Here is a 27,105-nt window from a genome sequence, read left to right as displayed (position 1 = left end):
CAATGCCCTATACGAGCGTCGCCGCCCCGCTCACCTTCCCACAATGCCCTACGCGGGCGTCAACGCCTGGTTTTATTGAAAATGAATGGGAAGCCGACGCCCCGCTCTGCCCGCCCCGCTGCAGTGTGAACGCACTGTAATGGTGCCAGTATGATACTCAGACTCCGTTACGGATGGGCGGGCCGCCGGATAGGACGGATTAATTAGCATTTCTGTTGCCTTTATGGTTCTCCGAAGGCTGGGGGTGCTGAATACAATTCACCGCCAGAACAGTAGGTAGAGAAGCGTTTTTTTTTTCGAAAACACGTTGCTTTGTTGCGTCTTTGTAAGTTAAAAATCGTTGTTGTTTATCTCCCCCTCTCATCACACGTGTGACCCTCCTAACAGCTGTCACTAGTCAGACGAAAAAATAGGGGAAAATAGTAGCACTCTATAACAAAATGATATGCTTATCTTATATACACTATAGCAACTATTAAAAAACGATTCCATGAAATGAATACGTTCTTATCTTCTTTGGTATTTTTGTGATTAGCAATGATGATTGCTGGGTAATATGCATGTTGTTGTGCAATGGCAAGTCTCTATGAATTCGCTAGAGTAGAGCATAAACTAACTCACAATAAACTTTCTCTCCAAGAAGTTCTCATCACAGACGTCTTTCAATTAGACGACCTTAGAGAAAACGCCTTTCTGTCGAAGTCGTCAGCGTCGTCGTCGAGTGTTTATGTACCTCCTCCCGGCTTTCCTCACACACAGTGAACGATGGCAGCTAACAGCGGACCAATCACGGCCAAGGGGTATCCGTCGCTGTACAGCACGGCATGACGGATCGACAGAAATTTAAACGGTGCACGGGAGAGCTCTCCGAGGGCCCCGGAGACGACAGAGAGGGCGTTTCAGGGCGTAGGCCCTTCCCATGTGTCCGTAATCGTGAAGTACGGAGTACCATATAACGGCCTTAAGAATACGTTTAAAATAAAACATTTAATTGTTCACTTTTGGTAAATGTATAGTTCAGTTCAATGTTTTGAGAAGCTTGTGGACATAGTGGCGGTTTATATATATATATATATATATATATATATATATATATATATATATATATATATTAGTGCTGTCAGTTTAACGCGTTATTAACGGCGTTAACGCAAACCCAAATTAACGGCGTCAATTATTTTATCGCGCGATTAACGCTCTTTTTGGCCTAGCAAACTTTGTAGTTTTTTTCACATGCTGTTGCAACAACTACCGACGTTAGAAAAACTACAACACCACACCGGATCTAGCTAGACCGGAAACAAAACAACAGGCACGCCAAACACTCGTTTGGCTTGCGAGCTGGCTAAAGAGTAGTAGCAGAGCCCGTTTACGGATATTAGACATTCTCTGGTAGTAGGCTAACGTTACGTTTTGAGTGGATGACGAGCGCGAGATGCCGAAATGGATGCCAATAAGATTCTGAATGGAAAGTTTGCTTTTAAAAAGTTGCCAAATGGTTCTATTGACAAGACCAGTGATCTGTGTGTTTTGTCGTTGTAAACTGAGCTATCATCGAAGCACGTCCAGTCTGAAATACCACTTGATGGCCAAGCACACAGCTGATAAGAATTCTCTGCCCCCTCGTCAAAGCCAGGCGATTGCAATGTTGTTTTCAAACAACAATTTTTTTATTTGCACAAAGCAATCCGAACCACTTTTCTATGTTGATAAGAGCATTACAATTTGAAAAAAGATTGGGACAAAAATAAATCAGGGACATTTAGAATAGATAAAAATGTGCGATTAATTGTGCTCGCGAGTTAACTATGACAATAGTGCGATTAATCGCGATTAAATATTTTTATATTTTGACAGCACTAATATATATATAAACTTTATTTCGAACACTTACTAGGTCCATAGATTACAAAACAACATACAAACATATAATAAAAACACGAGGTACATCATTTTCTGAGGAGGCTCAGATGCCAATGAGTCCACATATTTGAAAAATAACGTATTGAGCTTAGTGCTGGATTGGTTAGTACCAGGATGATACTGTTCATAGAGGTCGTAAGTCTGCACATGCTGCTGTACATGAGTCTGCGCAGCACTGCAGGGCAGGTGGGCACATCCGCATTGACAAACATTTGGCTTGCACTGCTCCATCGCAGTACCCGTAGCAGCATCCGCAAGCCATCATTATAGGCAACATTCAGTTTGTGCATACTACTCTTTTTGTAGTGCCTCCACAGGTGGGCAGTATACATGGGGGTACAGTATGCTTTGAACAGTTTGGTCTTAACTGGTGGTGAGCATGCACCAAACTTTCGGATCAGCATATTGGCTTGTCCATAGAGCATTCAACACTGTCTATTTATGTCTCTGTAATCAGACAGGTCAGCACAGATGTAATGTCCCAGATATTTACAATCATCGATGACATTTAGTTTGTTTCCAGACAAGAAGAAGTCAGGGGAAGAGAGTTTAGAGTCCCCCCTGCTCCGGACAATCATGATATTACTTTTCTTTGCATTGTATTGAATATCAAAATCTGATCCATATTGGGAGCACACCCGTAACATCTCTTGTAGTCCAGCACTATGTGGACAGATAATCACTAAATCATCAGCATAAATCAGATGACTGATGATACTGTTACCAACCCTACAACCCGTTCTACAATCATTTAAAAGTATTGACAATCGTCCATATAAACACTGAACAGAGATGGAGACAATATACTGCCCTGCCTTATTCCATTAGAGATGTGAAATGGGGCAGATATAGAGTTTCCACATTTCACACACATACTTTGTTGAGCATACCAGAAAGCCAAGATTCTTATCAGACATTTAGGAACACCCTTCTTATATCATTTATCAAATAACTTTTCATGGTTCACATAATCAAATGCTTTTGGCAATAAAACACATAAAAATGGTGGTTTTGTGACTGTGATACAGCTCTAACAGTTCTTTCAAGGCAAATATACACATCTGTACCATGCTTGGGTTTAAATCCAAACTGGTTGTCAGAGGTCAACAGAAACGTATCAATTTTCCTAAAAATAGCTCTCTCAAATACTTTCGACAGAGTACTAGCCAGAGCTATTGGCCTATAATTGTCTTTGCTGTTAATTTTGCCCACTTTATCTTTAACCACAGGAACCAAGATCACAGACATCAAGGAGTCGGGTAAAACTCCATGAATCAGAAATCTTGTGAAACAGATGGCAAGCAAGGGATAAAGTTTACCACTGGCATTTTTTAAATGCTCCGCAGATATCCTGTCTGCACCACATGACTTGTTGTTATCAAGCCCCATCACTATGTCATAGACCTCTTGTGGAGATACAGTCACATCTTCACTTTTGTCAATATTACCAACTACGAATGAATCGCTTTTGACACAGTTAAAAATGTCACTATAGTGTTTTTGCCACAGCTGAGCTATCTGCTCTGCTCCACTCATGCCGTCAATGTTAGTTGGTAGGGGCATTTTAGAGTTATTTTTTTTTATTTCTTTCCAGAAATCAATGGGACTATTGTTTTGTAGATTTTTGGCCAGTGTATCCGACCTAAGAGCGTTCTCATTTCTCTTGATGTAGCGCAGGGCATACTTAAAGGTCAAGTTAGCCCTTTTTTATATACTCAAATGTAGGGCCATACTTTGGCCTGCCTGATTCAGCCCAGACTTTAAAGGCACTTCTGGCCTCAGCATGAAACTCTTCAACATACTCATTCCAGCCTGGTTTTGCTTTAAATGTTTTGGTTTTATACATTTGCTGACGAGACATGAGCAAGCAGTCCACAACACTATCGTACAATGAACACAACTCGGCTCTATGTTGTGTATTTTTACAGTTAATGTCATTACAATTTACAGCATGTGTAGGCAGCACAACATTACTCAGCATAGTCCCACTCTGTGCAGAAATATACACAAGTCCCTCTCGGTTAAGCTTGACCACATGATTTTCCCTACAGGCAGGTCGTTGCTCGCAGGCACGTATTACCCACACATATACACAGAGAGAGGGGCACATGGTCAAAGGTGGCAAGTTCATAATTGATCCTGATGTCCTCAATGGCGTTATGACTTGTACAGATACAATGGTCTAACCAGGAGGTTGTGTGCCACGCCTCACTGGTGTAAGTTTAACTGTCATTAGGCAGCAGCAACTTACTAGAGAGGAACAGCCCATTGTCAGAACAGAAGTGTTTAAGATGACTAGCAAATGTAGACCTATGGTCAGAGAGGTCTGCATTCCAGTCTCCCACAATGAAGATGCTGATACAAAGTTCACAGTACTGAACATCTACACACCATTTGAAAGCTCTGCAAATGAATCTGAATATCTAAACAGATTGGCCTAGAAAACGAACAGCAGTCTGGCTTATTGCTAACTAGGGTGACCAGACGTCCGGATTTCGGCCGGACAGTCCGGTTTTCCAGCCTTTTGTCTGGACCGCTGTTGCGTGTCCCCTTTTGTCCTCCTTTTTGACCCTTCCTGCCCAACGTCGCAATTTACCACTCGCGCAAGTTTTCCGATGCCAAAAAGAAAGACCTCCTTCTAACTTACGTGGAGTTCAGAACTGCGCTTTGCCCCCCCCCCCCCCCCCCATTGTCCTCCTTTTTGACCCTTTGTCCTCCTTTTTGGACCCAAGTGTCCTCCTTTTCAGGGTCATGCTTCTGGTCACCCTATTGCTAACGCCTGTCTAGATAATGTATTTGAAAGAACTGGAGAAAGGCAGGTGCTTGATACAGGATACGGTAGCATTGCTAGTAACTGTTACTAGTAACACCTAGACTGTAGGCATGTAAACAAGTTTAGCTTGCTAACGCAAGAGCATAGGTAGAATGTGTGATAATTTAGCCTAGTTTATTGGCAATGGGGTTAACGTTGATTCATGTTCCTGACTGTGTTTCATTCAAATAAATAACCTGTGCAGTGGCGGCTCCTGAAAAAATTCTCAGGGGGGGCAATTTTTCTGATGATTTAGGTGACCTACACACATTTAAAAAAAGATACGTCCAGCAATAACATGAAGACAGGGGCAGCATATAAGTCAATACCAGAAGCATTTATTGACTGATCTCCAAAGTGTTGGCTTACAAATCAAAATAAGTGATCACAGTAAAAATAATCAAGGGTGTTCTTTCCCATTCCTCAACACTGCATAAACAATATGCATTTCCATAAACAAATGAAATATCAGCTGAAAATACAGCATCTTGGTATTTGTTCAGACTGCAGGATCAACAGGAGCTTTTGTTTAAGAGTAAAAGAGAAATCCACACTTACACAATAAATAGTAACAGCATGGCAATAACAAGTAGACAAATTGTTGAGAAGTGGATCTTTAGAACTACATTTTGTGGAATGTAGGATATGACCAAAGTGCTACTTAATAAAAGCAAAGTAACGTTGTCCCAAATAGGGGAGTGAACAAGTGAGGCTTGACCTAGTATGGTCTGGGCATCTTGGCTTTACACATTGAAGACCAAACCAGAATGAGGTGCTGCTAAGTTTAACTAAATAATTCTGATATACACATTACTTGCTTCAAAAATGCCTCATTGTTGAATTGGAAATATGTGCACTTGAGCATAATTCACAACAAGCAAGCAGGAGCTTTTGATAGAGGCTACTGAAAACATTGATGCAAGTTATTGGTAATAAGACATTTTTATAGACTCCCATATTCTGCTCTCTTGTATAGATTTGTGAAAATGAACAGTCATAGACATTTTGCCTGAAAACAGAATTTGAAAATAATTTCTAGAAAAGGTAAACACAGCTATCTGTATGGCTTTGTAAAAATGAACAACCACATTTTGGCCATTTGTATAGATTTGTAAATATGAACAACCATATTTTGGCCAATTGTATAGATTTGTAAAAATGAACATGACCGTTCAGTCTCTCCAAAAGCACACTGGCGATTGAGACTGAGGTTGATTCCGAGATGGGAAGGAACTCAAAAAAGCGCTCCTGCACTTTGTGGTTGCTATCTATGTACCTCAGCACAAGCACCAGCTGTGTCTGTGTAGAAACGTCAGTGGTCTCGTCAGCTTGGATAGCTACGAAGTTCGCCGACTTCACCTCCTCCACAATATGTTCCCTCATGACCGCTAGCATAAACTCCAGTAGCTCGTTTGGAATGGTCTTTGATGTGCCCTGGAAAACTTTAGCATTTTTAAGATGGTCATCAAACACCTCATCTAACTGTGCCACAAAGTTGACAAGTCTAAGAAAAATACCAGGGTTGGTGGAGCCCTCAGTTTCATCTTTGCCTCGCAAAGCTAACTCAAACACTCCGCAAAACTTCACACATTAGCTTAGCCGGCTGAGGATGTGGCGGTTCTTGCTAACCTCATCGTTGTGGTGGCGGACAGCTAGCCTGTATCCATCATCCAGTTGAGTGGCAATGTTCACTCTCCCCAAAGCAGACAATCTCAAACAGCTATCCATGTGGGTCTTTGACAGCTCATGTTTCTTAATCTTTTCTGAAAGATGGTGCATGTCCGTTACACCAGTCGCTGTCCAAGCGGTGCTGTCTGCCGTGCCGCCTTCAGGGTGAAAGAGTAAGCAGGGGTAGCAGAAGACTGCATTAGCTACATCGCAGCCTGCTAGCCAGGTTTTTCGTTCATACCAATTTTTGGAAAATCCTCGGGTGGAAGACTTTCCCCCTTTAGTAGAAACCTGTTGAAATATTAAATTTGGTCTGGGAGGTCCTAATTGTTTCGTTGCCAATTTATCTTGATTTGTTCGCCGACAAAAAGGAACTTCTTTCAAAGAGACAATCGAGTTGCACTGAACGCTAGCCATCTTGACAGTTAGTAAGTGATTGACGCTGCTACCCGCTCTTTTCTTAGTTACGTTCATGGTTATGTTACGTATGACGAAAGCGCGTAGTGCAAGCTCTCCCGGAACCCATAGAGATTGTATTGAAAGCTCTGATATTTGAAAAAAAAGATTTTACATGAGAGTCTATGAGAGACTTCTGGGGCAATTTTCAACCTGACTGAAATCGCCCCAAAAGGGGCGGGGCCATTTGAAGCACGACTTTAGCCTGATTGGACATTTAGTGGCAGATCAGACGTCTAGATTAGAACCCTGATAACGACTGTTGCCGTGATATAATTGATTAGAAAAGAAATCCCTTCCTTTTCCCTTTTGGCAGTGCGTCGCCCATATTGCCCTAATGAACACACCGCCCCTGAACCTGTGTAATGTAAATTTACAATTCAAGATGCATGTTTGTCCAGATCTTGGTCATGTTACTTTTCAGCAAGTTATTTAGCTAACTAGCTAACTGAAGCCGAGTAGGATCACGATATGGTTTGGTTGCTGAGCTGCAGCCTAACGTTCTACCCACCCAAGTCAATCCAGTTTGCTTTAACAACAGAAGTGGAAACAAGTAATGTTATCATTTCAAATTATATATAGTCAATCTGTTTAAAACAGTGTTGTGTAGACACAATAGATTTATTTGCACGTTTTTATTTAAAGTCTCCAGCTTCGGTGTTTCAGAGTAGTGCTGTTGGCCGTGTTGCGTTTTTGCTCCCCAGCTTCACTCGTTGAAAACCAAACCAATCAGCGCGCAGCTCATCTAAATATTAACGAGCATACCATAAAAGGAGAATAGCTAGTGTTTTTCCCCGGGAACATTTCAGAGGATCTGTCAGAGGGCATAGAACAGCACCCGGGCCATTTTCAACCCAACCAATGTTACATACCCTATTTGGAGACCTTAAGGAACAGTGTGAAATACCCCCCCAAAAAAACCTTTAAACAAACAAATGCCTGACAGCTTGTCTTCAGCAACACAAAGTCAGTAACAAATGCTCACCCTTCCCCAGTGTACCAAGATCTTTGTGTTTACGTAAGCCTAGAGTTACCTAGAGTTAATTTTGGGGTTTCTCCTTTCTGCATGCAAGGAATGCTTAGCACCAGTATTATATTCAGTACTAAAATGTTACATCCTTAATTTCTCTGACAACCGTAACTCAGATTGACTCGATTCTGAACCCTACGTGTGTAGGATACATGTCTTTCTATAGAGTTAAATTTGCCTGAAAACGCCTAAACAGCATACCCAAAGTAAATTGAAAGCTGTTCTTGAACCATTTGGAGTTCATGCATATTGTAATGAAATGATGTTGTCTTAGGAATGTTTGGACATGACCACTTGTATGGGGGGAGGGATCTAAGGGAAGAGCTGGGGGATTTAATTAATGAGCTACAGCTGGTCAGTGATAATCAGCCTGTTGAGGGAACAGGGATAAAAGAACATGACAGCAAAAGGTGAGTGGTCTGGGAAGCGGTGCTAGATTGCTCATGTCGAGCTGCACTCAAGGAAAAGGGGTGGGTGCCGTTTGCACGCTGCTTAGGGCTGCCGGCGGTGAAGATAGCGCAGTGGGGTTACTTGTTGCAAAGGCGGGGAAATAAGTAGGAGTGCTTTGGCCGCTTCTCAGCTAGGGGTTTCCTGCTGGCGTTACTCGCGGGGACCTCATGAGCGCTGGATCTGTGATTCCTGTTTCTCCCCTTACCGACCAGTGCCCAAGCTCAGACCCCAGGGGAGGGTCTTGTCATTTGGGAGGGTTAAGTTTTTAATCCTCACTACTTTGAGTGTGTGTGTGCATGCGTGTGTGTTTTAACCGGACGGCATTACTGTATGATCTTGGGTAGGAGGGGGAAAGAGGGACGGTGGCTTTGTGTGTCGCCTGGCTGGCGACTTGTGTGTGCCTATTACAGTGCCGTAGGAGGGTGTGCGGTGCCCTACAGGGGAGTGTGTTGGAACTGTATTTTTTGCTGTGGTTTGTAGTGCTGTGTGACTTGCCTGAGTTCAACAGGGCCTTAGGGGTAGTAGGTCAGTTGATTGGCATTGAAGCTTGCTGGGGCTTTTACTGACCTGACCTTATCCAGCATAACTGGTAGCCGCATGAATTTGAGTACCTACCTTGTATATCAATAATAAAGACTAAACATTTTCTAAAGTCTGTTGTGCAGTGTGCATTCTCCTAGCCGAAAGAACCTGACTTCATTCTAGGTCTATTATAATATAAATGGTCTCTTTTGAAAGGTGACACTGAAGTTATTTCCCCTGTTGTCAGGACCCCTGTAAGTCCTACTCGTGTTAAGTAATAGAAGCTTGAACACAAGGAAATTGAAAGTTTCCATCTCTGCCAAGATTTTGTTTTGAAAACAGAGGCCTGAAGAGGCCAAGAGGTGTTAGGTATTTGCTGGAAGAAAAAATTGGACCACAGTTTGTTGCCTTACCCAACTTTATTCAAAAGTCAAACATAATACCGCAATATATTCATATTTGACACATGTTTTTATAAGAGTACATCCTGGCGTTTTCTAAAAGGGCCTTTTGGAGACTCAAAATACCCTTTGTAACCAAGGTCAAATACTTGGGATAAAAAGGTAATTGTTGTCAGTATTGTCATCTCTAATGAAAGGTGGTACTATCATATAGGTAGAACTATCATATATATAATAGCTAAGTCCCCCATTAGTATTGCTGAAACACAAAAACTGAAACATGAACACATTGGAGTGCTTTATCTGTTTCCCAAGATTGACGCACAAGAAACACAGATTGTGTATCTATTTAGCGCCCAGGACTTTTATTTTGAAGGCTCCACAGATATAGGGCTCCAGACTAACTTTTCCCTTGGTTGCACTGGTGCGCCTTACTTTTTAATTTAGGTGCACCAGCACAAAATTTAGGTGCACCCAAATTTTTCCTTGCGTCACCACAATTTCAAGGTCACCTTTTTATCACGCTCCATATACATTCATATATATTATGTAAATTACCTTAAACAAGAATAAAGTGTAGGTAAATATTGGTTTTATTTGAAGCACGATTCAAATGTATATAAAAATGAAAATCTTTTAAGTGCTTCACTGAGCTGCCAACTAAAACTTTGCAAGCAAAATAAAACATTTCAGAATAGAAAGTGATGCTGTTTAAAAGTGCTTCCCTGAACTGAAACCCAACATTTCATGGCTCAAAGTCTTATAGCGGGTCCCCCCTTGCTGTCGCATGCCCTGCAGATGGCCAACACTTGTAATTTGGCATTCTTGCCCTTTGGCCTTGGGTAAACCAGCTTGCCACACTCCCTAGCGTCAAAATCCTAGCTCCATGGGTTACCTCCATGGCCCAACTCTGTAACTAAGGGGTGGGCAATTCATTTTGCCACATGAGAAACCTGAAATGTGTTGGAGGGCCGCATCAACGATAACTTGAACTTCATTGTGCTTACTATTCATTTTCTATCATTGTAAAAAGCAGTAAAGGATGAAAAAAACATTGGTTTTTGTATAAAGTTGATCAATTGCATATCTTTGACACACTGAAGAGGCAGAAGAGGCAAACGAGCCGGTGCACTGGTGCGACTCCGTCGGCGTGGGGCACGTACAGCGTTACCGGGGATATTTCTCTCCAACGTGCGTTCACTGAGCAACAAACTGGATGAACTTCAGCTACTGGTGTGGAAAAACAGAGACTTTCATTCATCTTCCGTTTTGTGCTTTACGGAGACATGGCTGAGTGAACTGATCCCAGACTCTGCTGAGAGCGGATTGTGACCCTGTGCTCTCTGGCAAAAAGAAGGGTGGTGGTATTTGATTTTACATTAACAGTGGCTGGTGTGAAGATTCCTGATCTGGAATCATTTTTTATTAACTGTAAACCTTTTTACTCGCCACGTGAGTTTGCTTCATTCATACTGGTCGGCGTCTACATGCCCCCTCAGGCTAGCGCCAACGAGGCTCAACGTCTGCTCGCTAACCGGATATTGTGCGTGGAGCATGAAAATCCGGATTCCTTGGTTATTGTGCTAGGCTACTTTAACAAAGGCAATCTCACTCAAGAACTCCCCAAATACAGACAACTCATCAAATGCCCTACCAGAGAAGGGAACACTTTGGATAACTGCTACTCTACAATCAGTAAAGCATACCATGCGGTTCCCCGAGCAGCACTGGGTCACTCAGACCATGCCATGGTTCACCTGATTCCTGCATACAGGCAGAACCTTAAGCGTCAAGAAGCTCAAGGCGGTGAGAGAGGCTAAACGACTGTACTCAGAGAGGCTGAAGCGCCAGTTCTCTGCTAACGACTCTGCTTCTGTCTGGAGTGGGCTCAGGCAGATCACCAACTTCAAGCCCAGAGCCCCCCACTCCACTAACGACTCTCGTCTGGCTAACGACATGAACGAGTTCTACTGTCGTTTTGAAAGACAATTGGACAGTCCTGTACAACTCCTTTCCACCCGTGAGGCCTCCCCCCTCTACAGTGATGACCCTTTCCATTCAGGAGAGAGAAGTGAACAAACTGTTTAAGAGACAGAACCCCCGCAAAGCAGCAGGGCCGGACTCTGTCTCTCCAGCCACCCTCAAGAACTGTGCTGACCAGCTGTCTCCAGTGTTTACCTACATCTTCAACACCTCCCTGGAGACATGCCATGTGCCAGCCTGTCTCAAGTCCTCCACCATCATCCCTTTGCCCAAAAAGCCCAGGCCAACTGGACATAATGACTACAGACCCGTCGCCCTGACCTCTGTGGTAATGAAGTCTTTTGAGCGCCTGGTGCTGGCACACCTCAAAGCCATCACAGACCCTCTACTGGACCCCCTGCAGTTTGCCTACAGAGCCAACAGGTCTGTGGACGATGCAGTTAATATGGCCCTCCACTTCACCCTACAGCACCTGGACTCCCCAGCATCCTACGCCAGGATCCTGTTTGTGGACTTCAGCTCTGCCTTTAATACCATCATCCCCGCTCTGCTTCAGGACAAGCTCTCCCAGCTGAACGTGCCTGATTCCACCTGTAGGTGGATCACAGACTTCCTGTCTGACAGGAAGCAGTGCGTTGAGCTGGGAACACAAGTCTCTGATTCCCGGTCCATCAGCACTGGATCTCCCCAGGGCTGCGTCCTTTCTCCTCTACTCTTCTCCCTGTACACCAACAGCTGCACCTCCAGTCATCCGTTCGTGAAACTCCCGAAGTTTGCGGACGACACCACCCTCATTGGGCTCATCTCTGGTGGAGACGAGTCTGATTATAGGCGGGAAGCAGACAACCTGGTGACCTGGTGCAGCCAGAACAACCTAGAGCTCAATGCTCTCAAGACAGTGGAGATGGTTGTGGACTTCAGGAAGAACACAGCCCCACTCACCCCCATCACCCTGTGTGACTCCCCAGTCAACACTGGAGTCCTTCCGCTTCCTGGGCACTATCCTCTCCCAGGACCTCAAGTGGGAACTGAACATTAGCTCCCTCACCAAGAAAGCACAACAGAGGATGTATTTCCTGCGGCAGCTGAAGAAATTCAACCTGCCAAAGACAATGATGGTGCACTTCTACACAGCCATCATTGAGTCCATCCTCACATCCTCTATAACCACCTGGTACGCTGCTGCCACTGCCAAGGACAAGAGCAGGCTGCAGCGTATCATCCGCACTGCAGAGAAGGTGATTGGCTGCAATCTGCCTTCCCTCGAGGACCTGCACACCTCGAGGACCGTGAGACGGGCGAAGAAGATTGTGGCTGACTCCTCCCACCCTGGACATTCCCTGTTTCAGTCACTCCCCTCTGGCAGAAGGCTGCGGTCCATCAGGACCAAAACCTCACGCCATACAAACTGTTTCTTCCCTTCCGCTGTTGGCCTCCTCAACAAGGCCAAAGCTCACACTGACTGAATGTCCTTAAAAACTATTTACATTTTGCACTACACTCAATTCCTGTAATTATTTGTATTTTATATTGTATTTAATATTGTAAATTGGCAACTTATATTTTACTTTATTGTATATTTTATTATAATTATATTCCACTTAGTATTGCTAGTTTATGTACCCTTAGTATAGTAAGACCACATATTTAAATTTAAGATTTCCTATATGTTTACTGTATGCACCTTCCTGCCAAAGCAAATTCCTTGTCTGTGCAAACTTTCATGGCGAATAAATCCCATTCTCATTCTGATTCTGCAAAACAACTTTTCAGTGATAGTGAAGATTAACTAGTTACAAATAAAATGAAATACTGATGGTAATGATTATTTTAGTTTTTACTGTTACTTCGATAGGCTTTGATAGTTGACCAACATGTAAAATATTTATATAAATATTTACAGAATATCCTTGTCATAGTTAACTCACGATTAACCAAAATTTATCGCACATTTTTATCTATTCTATATGTCCCTTGATTTCTTTTTGTCCCATTCTTTTTTCTAATTTTAATGCTCTTATCAATATGGAAAAGTTGTTCGGATTGCTTTGCGCAAAAGTTTTTTTTTTTTTTTTTAAACAACATTGCAATCGCCTGGCTTTGACGAGGGGGTGGAGAATTCGCATCAACTGTGTGCTTGGCCATCAAGGTATTTCAGACTGGACTACGAGCTGCGATGATAGCTCAGTTCACAACGACAAAACACACAGATCACTTTGGTCTTAACAATGGAACCATTTGGCAACTTTTTTAAAGTAAACTTTCCGTTCAGAATCTTATTGGCATCCATTTCGGCGTCTCGCTCTCGCCATCCACTCAAAACGTAACGTTAGCCTACTGCCAGAGTAGTCTAATATCCGTAAACGGGCTCTGCTACTACTCTTTAGCCAGCTCGCACGCCCAAACAAGTGTTGGTGGCGTGCCTGTTGTTTTGTTTCCGGTCAAGGTAGATCCGGTGAATCTAATTTTTCAAACGTCGGTAGTTGTTGCAACAGCATGTGAAAAACATTATTGACGCCGTTAATTTGGGTTTGCATTAACGCCGTTAATAACGCGTTTAACTGACAGCACTACCAAATTTCAACCTTTCCTCAACGTCGATTAAGGGAAAGCGAGACTTATTTCGCCAAGTCTCACTTACTTTAGCGAGAGTTCTGTTCCATTAAGGTGGATTATTCTAGTTCTAGCCAAGGATCGGGACGAGCCTGTTCCGTGTCAGGCTAAAAGTCAAGCTAAACTCAAATGTGTTGCAAATAATTTTGAACAGGCGGAAACAGAATCTCAAAAGGTGAGGTATCCACCTTATTCCTAGCTCCCATGATCCATTTCCTGGATTATGGGCGCGACTTCCGGAGCCGGCGATTGTCATGGTAACGCTCATAAACATTGAAAAGCTAATTCTGATGCGAAATAAAACATGTGGGGACACAGCCTGTTACACCTGAAACGGGACAATTTGATCATACCTCTGCCTTCTACTATCGAGGGATGGGAGGATGACCTAAAAAGGTGGCCTCAAATAACGTACACTAGCATATTTAGCTACTTACTTATTAACTTTGTTGCTACGGACGGTGAATCGATGAATAACCTGAAAAGCTCTGAGTCTTATCAGTACTGTAGCTACCTCCACAGCAATAAAGTTGTCCGCATTTTAATAAAGGAGGTGGGACACAACCTTGTTGTGCAGACAAAGCCTAGTCAGTGCCTCAAAGTCCCACATCATAGGTCCTGGGTTTTAGTTTCATCGTCAGGTGAAATACAAACGGCTGGGTGATCATGTGTTGCTGGACCAGGGCACTACTTACCAACAACAATTCCTATATGAACACTTGCATCCCACCTTTACTGGCAGTACTGCAATTAAATCTGTGGAGGACTTTCGTAGCCCAAACACAAAGTAGGATGCGGATTTCCTCCGTCGGCTTTTTGTCCACAAAATGAAATGGGTACGATAGTCTTTTGGGTGGTCTCTTCAAGGCTAGGTTTTTCAGCTACATTCTTTTGTAGTCCTCATCTGTTGGCAGGCGATGGAAACTGTACCGTTTGTCACAAGAACAATCCCTTTTTGTTGTGGGTGTGTTCAACACTATCGTTGAAGCCACAGATTTAGCTAAATCTGGTTGTTACTGTAGTAAAGCTGCGAACAGCGCAACAGGTAGCCTACCAGAGCTCCGCAATGACATTTTATAACAATAACAATAATAAATATAGCTGCAAGCAGCGATGCGGGTTCCTCCGCAAAATGGCAAAATATTATAAAAATGTACATTGTAGAAGGTCAAGAGTTGGACAACAAGAGAGTAAAACTACTTCATGTTGGTCCAACTACTAACTAGTAGGCTGAATGGGGATTTAAACTCATGAGCATAAGGTTTCAAGGCAGCCTCTCTATCCTCTCTGCTACACAACAACTATTGAGAATGTAAGAGTAGAAAGGGCAGACTATTAGCTTTGGTCAGCTTTGGGACAAAGGTTAAGAAGCGGTTGACATTTTAAAGTGGAATTGCATGAAATTGCGCATGATATTTCATAATGATGTCATCCTGTTTAACTAAACAGATATTAAAATTTAAGACAGGCTAAAAGACTGCGGCTGGATTCAAACCTACAATCTTATACTTTGCAGGTCACTGTCCCAGTCCATTGAGCTATTCTCAGTGTTGAATATTGTCATGTTCAGTTACTGTATAAAAAAGTAAGCTGTTTCTTCTGTGGTAAGAGTTGTTAGGTTCAGCCAAAGTTTAAACTACTCGAATTCAATCATATTTTAACATACCAAGGTGAAATTGTTGATAGTACTTCAGAGTGATGTAATCTTGAACCCAATAAGGTTTGAAAACCATCAGTCAAAATTATATCTGATTTATTGACACAAAGATATTGAGGCAATGTGGACTTTTACATAAATACACCCCTTTCAGACATTTTGTATTACATTTCTCATTCCATTTCACCCTATATAAAAACACACCTGCCCGCACACTATCCCAATCCATGCCGTTGACCTCCCTCCCAGCGCAAGTCATGCCAGCGCAAGTCACGCCAAAGCAGAAATGCTGTAGCGGACGCATGAGGTTTAGATGCCTCCCACAATCAAAACACATTGATCGCAACACTGTTTCAAGAATTTCTCAAAGATGGCTTTAAGACCGCTTTCCAGAACCACAGTCAACTTACGATCAAGAATAGCCTCATTGGCAAAAGGTTTATGGCACAGCCCAGGATCAATTCCTTGCGGACATTGATGTACAATGGCCGACTCTCACTTCCCATTAAACCACACAACATGCACTCTTAGAGTGACAAACAAGATTATTTTAACTAAAAAACAACAATATAAAAAAATATCTATCTGAACGAATGCAACAACTGAAAACCCTTGCATAGCTGTTGTAATCCAAACTATTGCAACTATATGCATGCTGGGTACCCAAGAGTGCTGACGCTGATGATCTAGCTGTGCTCCGACTGCGTGATATGACGAGATGCTAGTGACGCGCTAAGGTCTCGGAGTCTCCTGAAATGGAACGCGTCTTTCTGCCTTGAAGCTGCGTGCGCATCATCATCAAGACCCCATGTACATGGCAAGATAACATCCAAGCTAACAATTTCTCAAAATCTGACTGCAGCTTTGTATATCATATGTACTGTGTTATGGTTGTTTGAGTTAAACAACTTGCTTAATGAATTAAATGGCTGTTAAATGTCAAATCCAACTATAAATGTATAAAAGAGAGTTCCAATCAAATCTGAATTCTTTTGAAACCTAAAGGTTTAAAAGACAACCTTTGCCTAAACTGACATGCACCAACTCAGAGAACTGAGTGTCAACATCCATTTACATCCACATTTAGTCTCTATTTTTTACTCTACACTTAAGGCATAACTATGTTTAACTTAATGTCTGCACCTCTCTGTCACCAACTGTCTCTGGAGTGGGGGGTGGGGGCTTCACAGGGTGTCTACAGGTGTAAACAAGTTCAATTTAAGACTTTTTAAGACCTTTTAATAAACCTTCCAATTGAAATTAAAGACCAAATGTACGATGGAAATACAAATCAAAAGTGGAAATATACAGTAATCTTCCCAAACACTGATGTCTGTTCAATATGAACAGTATGGTAAAATGACAACAATCGGTTGAGTTTAAGAACATTGACTAAATGTGTGTAATGTGAAAGGATAACACAAAAATGTAATTGCTGTCCTAAATTATATTTTTCTATTACACAATGGTGGAGCAGAAACTATCAATTCCATGAATCCCATGGAAACAAAGGCAAATGTGTGAGATATACTGATGTGGAGCACAAATCATCCAAGAAGCAGTACTTCTCGAGTGGTTTTTATTCAGATGACTAATCATTGGATTCAAGTCAAAAGTCTATAACTTGAACTGGTTTCATTACTTAAGACACTAAAAGTCAGCAGCTTGGCATGCTGGGACATGGAAAGGATTAAACATTTAGACTTTCATCAAAGTAAAAAATGCTGGTTTGTCCTTTTTCATCAATGTCCTCAAAAAAGCAGTCTGCAGAGCTACTGTGTCTGTGGGGTGACTGTGTCTCTGGAGGGCCAAGCAGGGCCTGCAGGCAGGGCCAAGCAGGGCCTGCAGGCAGGGCCAAGCAGGGCCTGCAGGCAGGGCCAAGCAGGGCCTGCAGGCAGGGCCAAGCAGGGCCTGCAGGCAGGGCCAAGCAGGGCCTGCAGGCAGGGCCAAGCAGGGCCTGCAGGCAGGGCCAAGCAGGGCCTGCAGGCAGGGGCAAGCAGGGCCTGCAGGCAGGGGCAAGCAGGGCCTGCAGGCAGGGGCAAGCAGGGCCTGCAGGCAGGGGCAAGCAGGGCCTGCAGGCAGGGGCAAGCAGGGCCTGCAGGCAGGGGCAAGCAGGGCCTGCAGGCAGGGGCAAGCAGGGCCTGCAGGCAGGGGCAAGCAGGGCCTGCAGGATGAAGCTGTCCTGGGGTCAGTGCTGAAGAGAAGCTGTCCTGATTCTGATTCTGTCCAGCTAGAGGGGGGTAGTCCAGCAAGGGATCAGTTTTTCTCTCAGCATCCTCTGTTGAACTCTGTTGAGCAGGCCTCTGCATGACCCTCCAGACCTGTAAAAGTGAAGAAAGGATTCATGTAAGTTGTGAAAAATGAAGCTTTTTACATCTACACTTGACAAAAACTACAGTTTTGACTGTGAAATGCAGTGGCATTACTTGAGCTTGAATCCAAATGTGTTGAACTGATGGAGACCCGGCCATGCAAAGTCACTCAAAACATTTGGCTCGATTCCAGGCTCTGGCAAGATGCTCCACCCTCAACCTAATTTCCCTGGCGCATAGGCTTATTACAAAGACTTTCACGAGCCAAATCAAAATTCTGAGCCGTCAGGTCTGTGGGGAATTTCTTGTTCTCCTAAAAGCTGCCCTCCTCTACCATTTTGATAAATTTGCCGAGATGCTGCATGATTCAGTAATTACACAGAGGGAAAAAGCTAGCTACTTTTCGAGTTCGGTTTTCCGTCACTTCAAACTCAAGATTTAAAGGTCTCAAAGTGCTCAAACCTTCACCATCATTCAAGAGTAGTGTACTTCCACGAACCCAATCATTGATTCTAGGTTAAAATGTGTAAAGATAGGACTTACCGAACGTGGCTGCCTCCAACACGGCTTTCAGGTGATTCAAGTTGAAAACAACAATGGCCGCCAAAAAATAATTTATATTCGTAACGGCAACCTGCGATTGGAAGCGAAATGAGGGTGAGGCTTGGTCAGCACACCATGTCCAGAAAGGATGTGTGTGCGTCTCACCAAGCTCGCGCGTGTCAGTAGGTTGACCACCTGTTCCTCTTTGCGCTGTATAGCACAGCATTTTCAATATGCGACGTGCGGAACAAGGGGTGAAAATGCTGTGCGACACAATGCAAAGCGGGACAGGTGGTCACCCTAGTGTCAAGGGAAATGAAGAAAATGTATGAGTCTGACAATATGGGTCCTTGAGGCTTTTTTGTTCCCCATGAGAAATAAGGCATGTATACCAATTTTCAGGCATTTTGGAGTAATGGGGCGCTGGGGAAATCACGTAGACTTTGGGCGTGTTTTATAGCGCCACCTATGGGCGCACATGGGCCACTAGCCGTGTGGGAGTAATGAGTGACCTGTTATATCATTGGGCCAAATTGGAAAAAATCGGGTCCAGGACTTTTTGAGCTATTGGGCCATTTAGCGGAGAAATATAATAATAAGAATAAGAATACTAACAAAAACAAAAGGTTTCCTCCTACCGGAGGAACCCTAATAACAATATAAAATATGGCTGCAAGCAGCGATACAGGTTCCTCCTCAAAATGGCAAAATATTATAAAAATTTACAATGTAGAAGCAAAACGATTTCATGTTTGGCCAACAACAATAGGCTGAATGGGGATTTGAACTCATGAGCGTAAGGTTACAAGTCAGTCTGTCTATCGTCTCTGCTACACACCAACTGTTGGGAACCATGAGTGATGTCTGAGAAGTCTTGTGCAGTTGTCCCACGTTGGAAACAAATCAAACTAAACCTACTATATTCAACCGTGTTAGTTAAACGGTACTAACTAGTTCATTCACTGTGTTAATGAACTGCACCCCACGGCTACAAGCTAGCTAATGCTATACACGAGTCATTAACTTAATCATGCAAGCCCAGGTAACAAAACAATTGAGACCCATTCCCTTTCGACTACAATACCTCTGCTGTTAAGACCGTTTAAGAAATGTTGCAACAGGCTACAGTCTGAATCACGGACATAACTATGACATAAGTTACAATCAGGGGGTAAATTGGGGTTTGATATATCGGGGGGCTCTGTGGTTTCTGGGTTTCGATGGCACATGTGTATGCAAAGCCTACTAAACAGGTATCCTACTCAGTTTAATGATTAACGCAGACTACCTAACTCACTACCCTTCGAATACATTTGTATAGTACTACCATGTGCCTCTTTCAATTATATCTTTAACATATGAAACGTTGAGATTGTATCATCTTGCGGAAAAAACATGAAAAACTGAACCTAACAACAGCTAGGCTAGGCTAGCTCATAACGAGAACCCAGTTCTCGTTCTGGCCAAACAACGGTTAGGGTCTACTGAAATTATTACCAAACTTAACTTTATGCTTGTAGCCTAACAAACTCATTCACTGTTGACTATATATATTTAATATATTAAGTTGTATGCATAATTTGTGATGACTTACTTTGATTTAGTAGTTGCTTCTCTTAGATGCAGGTTTGCCTTCGTACCTCGTGGCAGAAAATAACCGGAAATAACCAGGCTTCACACTTGTTTTTAGGTCACTTAATGATTTAATCATAGACATTATTTATTATGTCTATGGATTTAATGTCATTTAGTCATTTAGCAGACGCTCTTATCCAGAGCGACTTACAGTAAGTACAGGGACATTCCCCCCGAGGCAAGTAGGGTGAAGTGCCTTGCCCAGTTGGCACGGCCGGGAATCGATCTGGCAGCCTTCTGATTACTAGCCCGATTCCCTAACCACTCAGCCACCTGACTCCCTATAGCCCTTTACCAGACATGGTAAAACAACAAAACTTTATTATTCATCAAATGCATACATTACATTTTTCTTTGGCATGTGGCAGCACAGTAAGAAAAAAGGCAGTAAACACATAACTGACAGCACACAAGCCTATAATACCAACAGTAGACTACATAGTAAATGGCAAACCAAAAGGGTAGACAAGCAACAAGTGAAACCAACGATCAATTGTGTTGACTTTCTATTGAGCAAGCAAATCATGACTTTTATAGTTGTTAATTACGAAAGGCAATTCACCTTTATATTAACTATAAAATAAACAATTAAACTAAACATTTAAGTAAATTGCATACCTTTGAAAAGACTGACTTATTTTCTATTCTAAACAAGAAAAGTTAATCTTTCCATCAATCAAGCTGTTGTAGTAAATATATATAATTAAGTGACTTTCTAGAAAGTTTCTGAGAAAACTGTAGCCTTGTGTTTTGATACTTTGTGCTAATAATATTAGCACTAAGTATCAAAGGAAGCAAAAGTCACACTGATCCGGCTGATGGTCAATGGTGTGATCTTGGTTTTCTTTCTCCTGTAGTCTATTAAGAGTTATTTTTTCATTGCAGTGTTAAGGAGGTTGTTGGCCGTGCTCCAATTCGACAGACGATCCACTTCTTCTCTCTAGGCGGGCTCATCCCCCCCAGAGATAAACCCCGCCACTGTGGTGTAATCTGCAAACTTTACAATGGTGTTACTGTGATGGACAGGGGTGCAGTCGTGTGTGTAGAGGAAGTAGAGCAGGGGACTGAGCACACAGCCCCGGGGGGAGCCAGTGCTGAGGCTAAGGGCTGTGGATGTGTGATGGCCCACTCTGACTGTCTGCGGCCAGAGAGGAAGCCGCTGATCCACCTGCATGTGGTATAAGGGAGCCCGAGGTCCCCCAGCTTAATCACTAGCTTGTGTGGGAGGATGGTGTTGAATGCAGAGCTGTAATCCACAAAGAGCATTCGCACATAGGTCCCCTGCTGCTCCAGGTGTGACAGAATGGCATGGAGTGCTGCCGCCACTGCGTCTCCTGTGGATCTGTTCGCTCTGTAGGCAAACTGGTGGGGGTGAAGGCTGCGGGGCATCTCTGTTACACTCCGTATTTTTTGTTGAGCAGGCCTCTGCATGACCCTCCGGACCTGTAAAAGTGAAGAAAAGATCCATGTCAGTTGTGAAAAATGAAGCTTTTTACATCTTCACTTGACATAAACTACAGTTTTGACTGTGAAATGCAATGACATTACTTGAACTTAAATCCAAATGTGTTGAACTGATGGAGACCCGGCCATGCAAAGTCACTTCAAACATTTGGCTTGATTCCAGGCTCTGGCTCGATTCCAGGCTCTGGCAAGAGTATTTAGCTCTAAACTGGTCAATATACACATCTGACCAAAGACCAACAACTCGCCCTTTGCCTGTTAACAGTGATTCTGACTGTCAGAGACTTTTAAATACGCTGACCGAGTGTAACGGATAGGAGGTTTAACTACGATCCTCGAGGCACACAACCAACACGGTGAAATAATTTACAAAAATATCCCTTTATTAATACACAGTTCTAAAAAACAGAAGACTTAAGTCATGAGCAAATCGCCGCCCTGCACCTGGTGCCAAAAGCTAATGTTAGCAAATCCACAGCAATTCACATCAAATTCACAGCAAAACCCACAGCAATTTCACTGCAAAACCCACAACACTGCAAACATTATAGTACACCATAAATGTATGCCGCAAAACGGCGATAGGCTCCTAACCCCCAGTCCCTCACGGGAGTAGCAGAAGATTAATCCAGATTAATATAAAAATAATTAAAAATAGACCACTCATGGGAGGATTGTCCAGGGGCCCGTTCGTCGTAAGGGTTGAAGCTAAGCTAATCCATTGTCCCTTTAGCCCGTTAACATTAGCGAGCTAACTGAGAGCCGCAAATATCGGTTCGTCGACGGCTGATCCGCATCCAAATCATGTGGTTAATTTCAATCAGGTTAAACTTATCAGGTCCAAGTGCATGAGCACGTCCTACTTCAAAAGGCAGGAAAGGTCGATCACCAAAACCGTGATTTTCTAACGGTATGATGGCGGAAAAGACGAAAGAGAGAGCGGTGATATTCTCGCCATCTGAGCAAACTATTATAATGAGTCTCTACAAAGACAATAAGCATATTATCATGGCTAAGTCAAACACAACCACCGCTGCCAGAGCAAGACAGGCATCTTGGCAAAAAAAAAATCGATAAACTAAATGCAAATTTTTGTAAAATGGCTCATCTTTAGTGCCTTATTACCCCGATCAATCAGGTCACATTTCTTTAAATGTGCCTGCTGGCAGTAGGCTTAATGGAAATTAACCATCGAATGAGATCTTGCTAGCGAAAATTATGATATCAGCTTTTTCAGAATAAGTATAAAAACAAGGCCAAAGAGTATAATTGATACGAATTCATAGACACTTCTGAGGATATATGTAGGCCTACTGAAAGCGCATGTACTAGGGTGATATCAGGTAAAATGGGCCACTTTTTGGTAAATCGTTTGGGACAATAATACAATACCATATATGCCTTTTGCATGTATTTTTATGATTACTAATGACTGTTTTTGATCATTTTTGTTGAAATGATGTAATAAAATATAATTATTTAGGCCCTACAGTTCTTGAAACATCAGCTGTGCCAACTTTTTTGGCACAAGCAGTTTCAGGTAAAATGAACCAGCTGTTCAGGTAAAATGGGCCGGTGAAACTGCAAAGGGAAATAATAATTTATCATCAATTTTCATTTTAAAATACAGTTGCTTATACAGCCACAAAACATTTAAACTGCATTAAACAAACATATTCATATGTGCCATAATTTTTTTTTTTTTATGATCCTGAAGCCCAGACTCGTCACAGTTCCATATATATGTGACGGTGTGCCCTAAATACCCAGCTTGACCAAAAGGCTCTCATACTGGTTAAACCACTGGCTAACCACCTCTTTGTTGAGTCGAGCAGCCCGTGCTGCAGACAGGACCTCTGGCTTGCACATCCCAAGCTCTGGGTTGTGCTTTAGAAAGTTCTTAAACCAGTAATATCCGGCCCTCCCTGCTGTCTTGGAGAAACCAGATATGTTGTTCTTCAAAATGCAAAATCAAAAGCCACTTGCCGGACATCACGTTTTGTGAAGGGAAACCCCCTATGCGCCAATGTGTTGAGGGTGGCAGCAAGCTCCCTTTCCGCCTCCTGTGGAAGGTTGGGCTTCTGCCCTGATACATGTTCACAGCCAGTCACCTTTCCACTGATGCGTCTTTGCAGTGTTGATTGCGGCACACCCCATGCTCTTGATAAGAGGTGCACACTCACTGTAATTCCTTTCTTCTCTCCCTCCATGTATTCATCTAAGGCCCCCTTCATCCTCTCCTCTTTCCACAGATTGTAATTGTTTGGCCTTCCTTTCCATCCCTGTTTTATCTTTGTATCCTTTCCTCTCTGGTCCTTGCTCCTACTCTCTTTTCTCTCTCTTTCCTTCTCCCTTTCTCCTCTCCTCTCACTTCCTTCTCCTTCGCCATACTCACTGTACATAAAATATCTACTACCATTATTACTGTTGGGGGGGTCATGGTGTGACACACACACACACCCTCACACACACCCTCACACACACTCCAACACATGTGTATGTGTGTTTGTGAGGGCCACAGATGATGGCCCATTTTAGCTGAAACCATGTTTCCCATTTTACTGCAGTGGGTTAAGGTAAATTGGGCCACCAAGAAAAACATCACTTTTTCAAAAAATATGTTCATATACCAAACAAACAACATTATTTCTGATTGATGTCATCAAGACAGATATTATGCATAGTTTTTTATGCGCATGTAAAAAAAAAATGATTTATCATCCTTATAATAGTTTAATTAGATTTGGTATGCCAGGCTACTTACCATGCAGCTTTCTGGTGCAGTCTTGTTTGAATTATTGGCCCGCCCACCATAGCAACCATAAAGCAATCAAATCCCCTGTTACTTGTCAGGGCTGGGACCCCCAAACCTTAAATGGCCCATTTTACCTGATGGCCCATTTTACCTGATATCACCCTATATATATGTATATGCATGTAGGCCTATGTGTAAATCCGTCTTTGATTTCATTGACTGGGACATGCCAGCTGGTTAAGCGCCAAGTAGGCCCACACTTTTCTTACAGCAACGCATGCTGCGGCTTTGCCTATACTGTATAAAAATGTAGCCTACCTGACGCGAAAAACCTCAAGGCTATGCAGAGAGTCTGAAGCACAGTAAAAGTTTCAAGTAGCTTTATTGTCAACTTCTTCATGTCAAGACATAAAAAGGAATCGATATGACGTTTCCCACTCTCCCACAGTGATACGTAAAAAGCACAGGCACAACAGATAAGACATTTCTTAAAACATAGCGTTACATATTCACATACAGCAGCATAAGCTCATAAAGCATATAGCTTGCTGCGGCGTGTGATATTTGAAATGTACGGCCCGAGAAGGTCTTGCAAATAAATGAGTCCTTGTCGGCTGAATCGATATCGCTCAAACAAGAACTAATCCGTGTGAAATAAAGGATTGGCGATCGCGAAGAACTCTATTGGTATGGAAAGCTAATCGAACTATATATCTCCTTGGTCAGCTGGGTCTCTCAAAAAGGGAGCTGCCAATTATTTTCCGGGGGTGTGGCAAGCATATCCAGCCACACTTACGTTAGCCTGCTCTCGAGCAGGTTAGTGCTAATGGATGTGTTACTATGGTGATTTATCTAAACTTGCTTCCAGGAACCAAAAACAGGGGCGTGTTTTATCTTAGCCTGAAAATTAGCTCGCTAAACTGTTTAGCGAGCTACGACGAATACCCCCCTGGTGGCTATCGCACAAAAGTAGAATAAAGAAATCCAGGATAACTGAAAAAGCGCAGCTGGACTTAGTGTGATCCGCTCATCGCAGCTTATTCGGTTGCACGTTTGCCAAACCAGGGGGGTATTCCAGAAAGCAGGTTATGTGACAACCCTGGTAAGTTAACTCCCCAGCTGACACCCAGCGTTGTAGCAACATTGCCAGTAGGTTGCTGCAACATTGTGAATCAGTGGTTGGGTTAACCTACCTGGTTATGTTGCATAATCTGCTTTCTGGAATACCCCCCTGGATGAGAAGGTGAAGCTATGTCAATCCAGATGTACATAGTTGGGATAAGTGCACCTTCACGGCTTTCTTAAGAAACGTGTCTTCACTCAAAATATGGTCTCAGTTTTCAATTTGAAACAGCTCATCTGTAGACACATTTCTCATGTCATTTTCTCTTCAGCTTTCAAAGAATCTGCCCTGGCTGATTGGGAAGATCGCCTGGTGGGGTTTGGCAGTGACGGAGCTGCAGTAAACGTAGGGACCAAGACTAGTGTGGCTACTCGACTGAAATAAGTTATACCATATCTTGTGCCAACACATTGCGTTGTCCATCAGCTAGAGCTTGGTGTTGTGGGAGCCATCAAGGAGGACTGCAGAATGCAGCAGCTGCAGATCACCCTCAAGCAGATTTATGAGCAGTATCATTATTCTCCAAAGAATCTATTTCAAGCTCTGAGTTTGAAATGATAGCAAAGGCCCTGGAGGAGAAGGTCCTGAAACCGCCTAAACTACATGGGGCCCGGTGGCTACCCTATGTTCATCGTACAGCCAAGGTAGACGCAGGGATGCATGTCATAAAATACAAGAATAACTTGAACAACACATTGAATAACACATTTAATAATGTTAAAGCAAAAGCGCTTCCTTGTAGATACCTTGCGAATTGCTCACCAGAAATTCCTGGCCGAGTACCCCAACAGAGCAATTTCATACTCATTGTTTGCCACCTGCGCTGGGTGGTCAATCCAACCCAGAGAGACTTGTTTGTGCAAGTTACACGAAAACCTGGGCTTCATCGCCAAAAAGCTCCATCACCTGAAGCTGGCTGATACCACACTGCAACATAAAGGGGCTGGTAGAACAGGTTGTGTGTGGATCGAGGCAAAAGGACTGCATGTATGGTCAGTGTGACAGGTGTAAGCTAAACACCTTTCTCAGAGTTCCCCACAACCCCACATCCACGGTCTTTTACACACAGTAGGCAACAGAGGACAAACAAGACAGTGAGTGTGGCAAAACACTGTCCTTGAAAAAAACAGCTGACACAATTCAAGAGGCATGTCTTAAATATCAGACAGTAATTTGCCTTCAGCAGCACACTCGAGATAGCTGGCCAGTCATGAGTGTGTAATACATGTGGACTCCTCTGAAAATTACAGCTGCAAATACAGTGCAGAGGTCCAAGCAGTCCATTTTGGTGCTTCGCACCAGAAAGCCATGCTACATACAGGTGTGCTATATGCAGGAGCAAATCCCCGGAGCATCCGTCAACATCTACTCCACCTGAGTTAAGTGACATTGTCCCTCACTGTGATGCACGTCCAGCGACAGGCACAGATTATGTAGATTTGGACATATCTGAAAATTTCAGTGATCTTTATCTTAGAAACGTGAGTTTGTTCTACTTGAGATTGCAGGGGCAGTTCCTTCTGCCTGCTTCAACTATACATAACATTGTTGAGGAAATGCAAAACATAAGTGAGTTGAACATATACTTTGAGTAAACTTAGTTCACTGCTAAAAAATGACACCTGATCAGATGTGGACATAACCAAGGTTTGTGAGGCTGTCTACGGATTTGATCTGTTCACTGCATGTCATACAGGGCCAATGCGAACAGATTATTCAAGAACCAAGTCTTTCAAAGAAAAATTCAACTATGTGGAG

Source organism: Hypomesus nipponensis, chromosome 26 (genome assembly GCF_054491055.1).
Source record: "Hypomesus nipponensis isolate SF chromosome 26, ASM5449105v1, whole genome shotgun sequence".
Classification (NCBI taxonomy): Eukaryota; Metazoa; Chordata; class Actinopteri; order Osmeriformes; family Osmeridae; genus Hypomesus; species Hypomesus nipponensis.
This window is presented reverse-complemented; position numbering follows the sequence as displayed.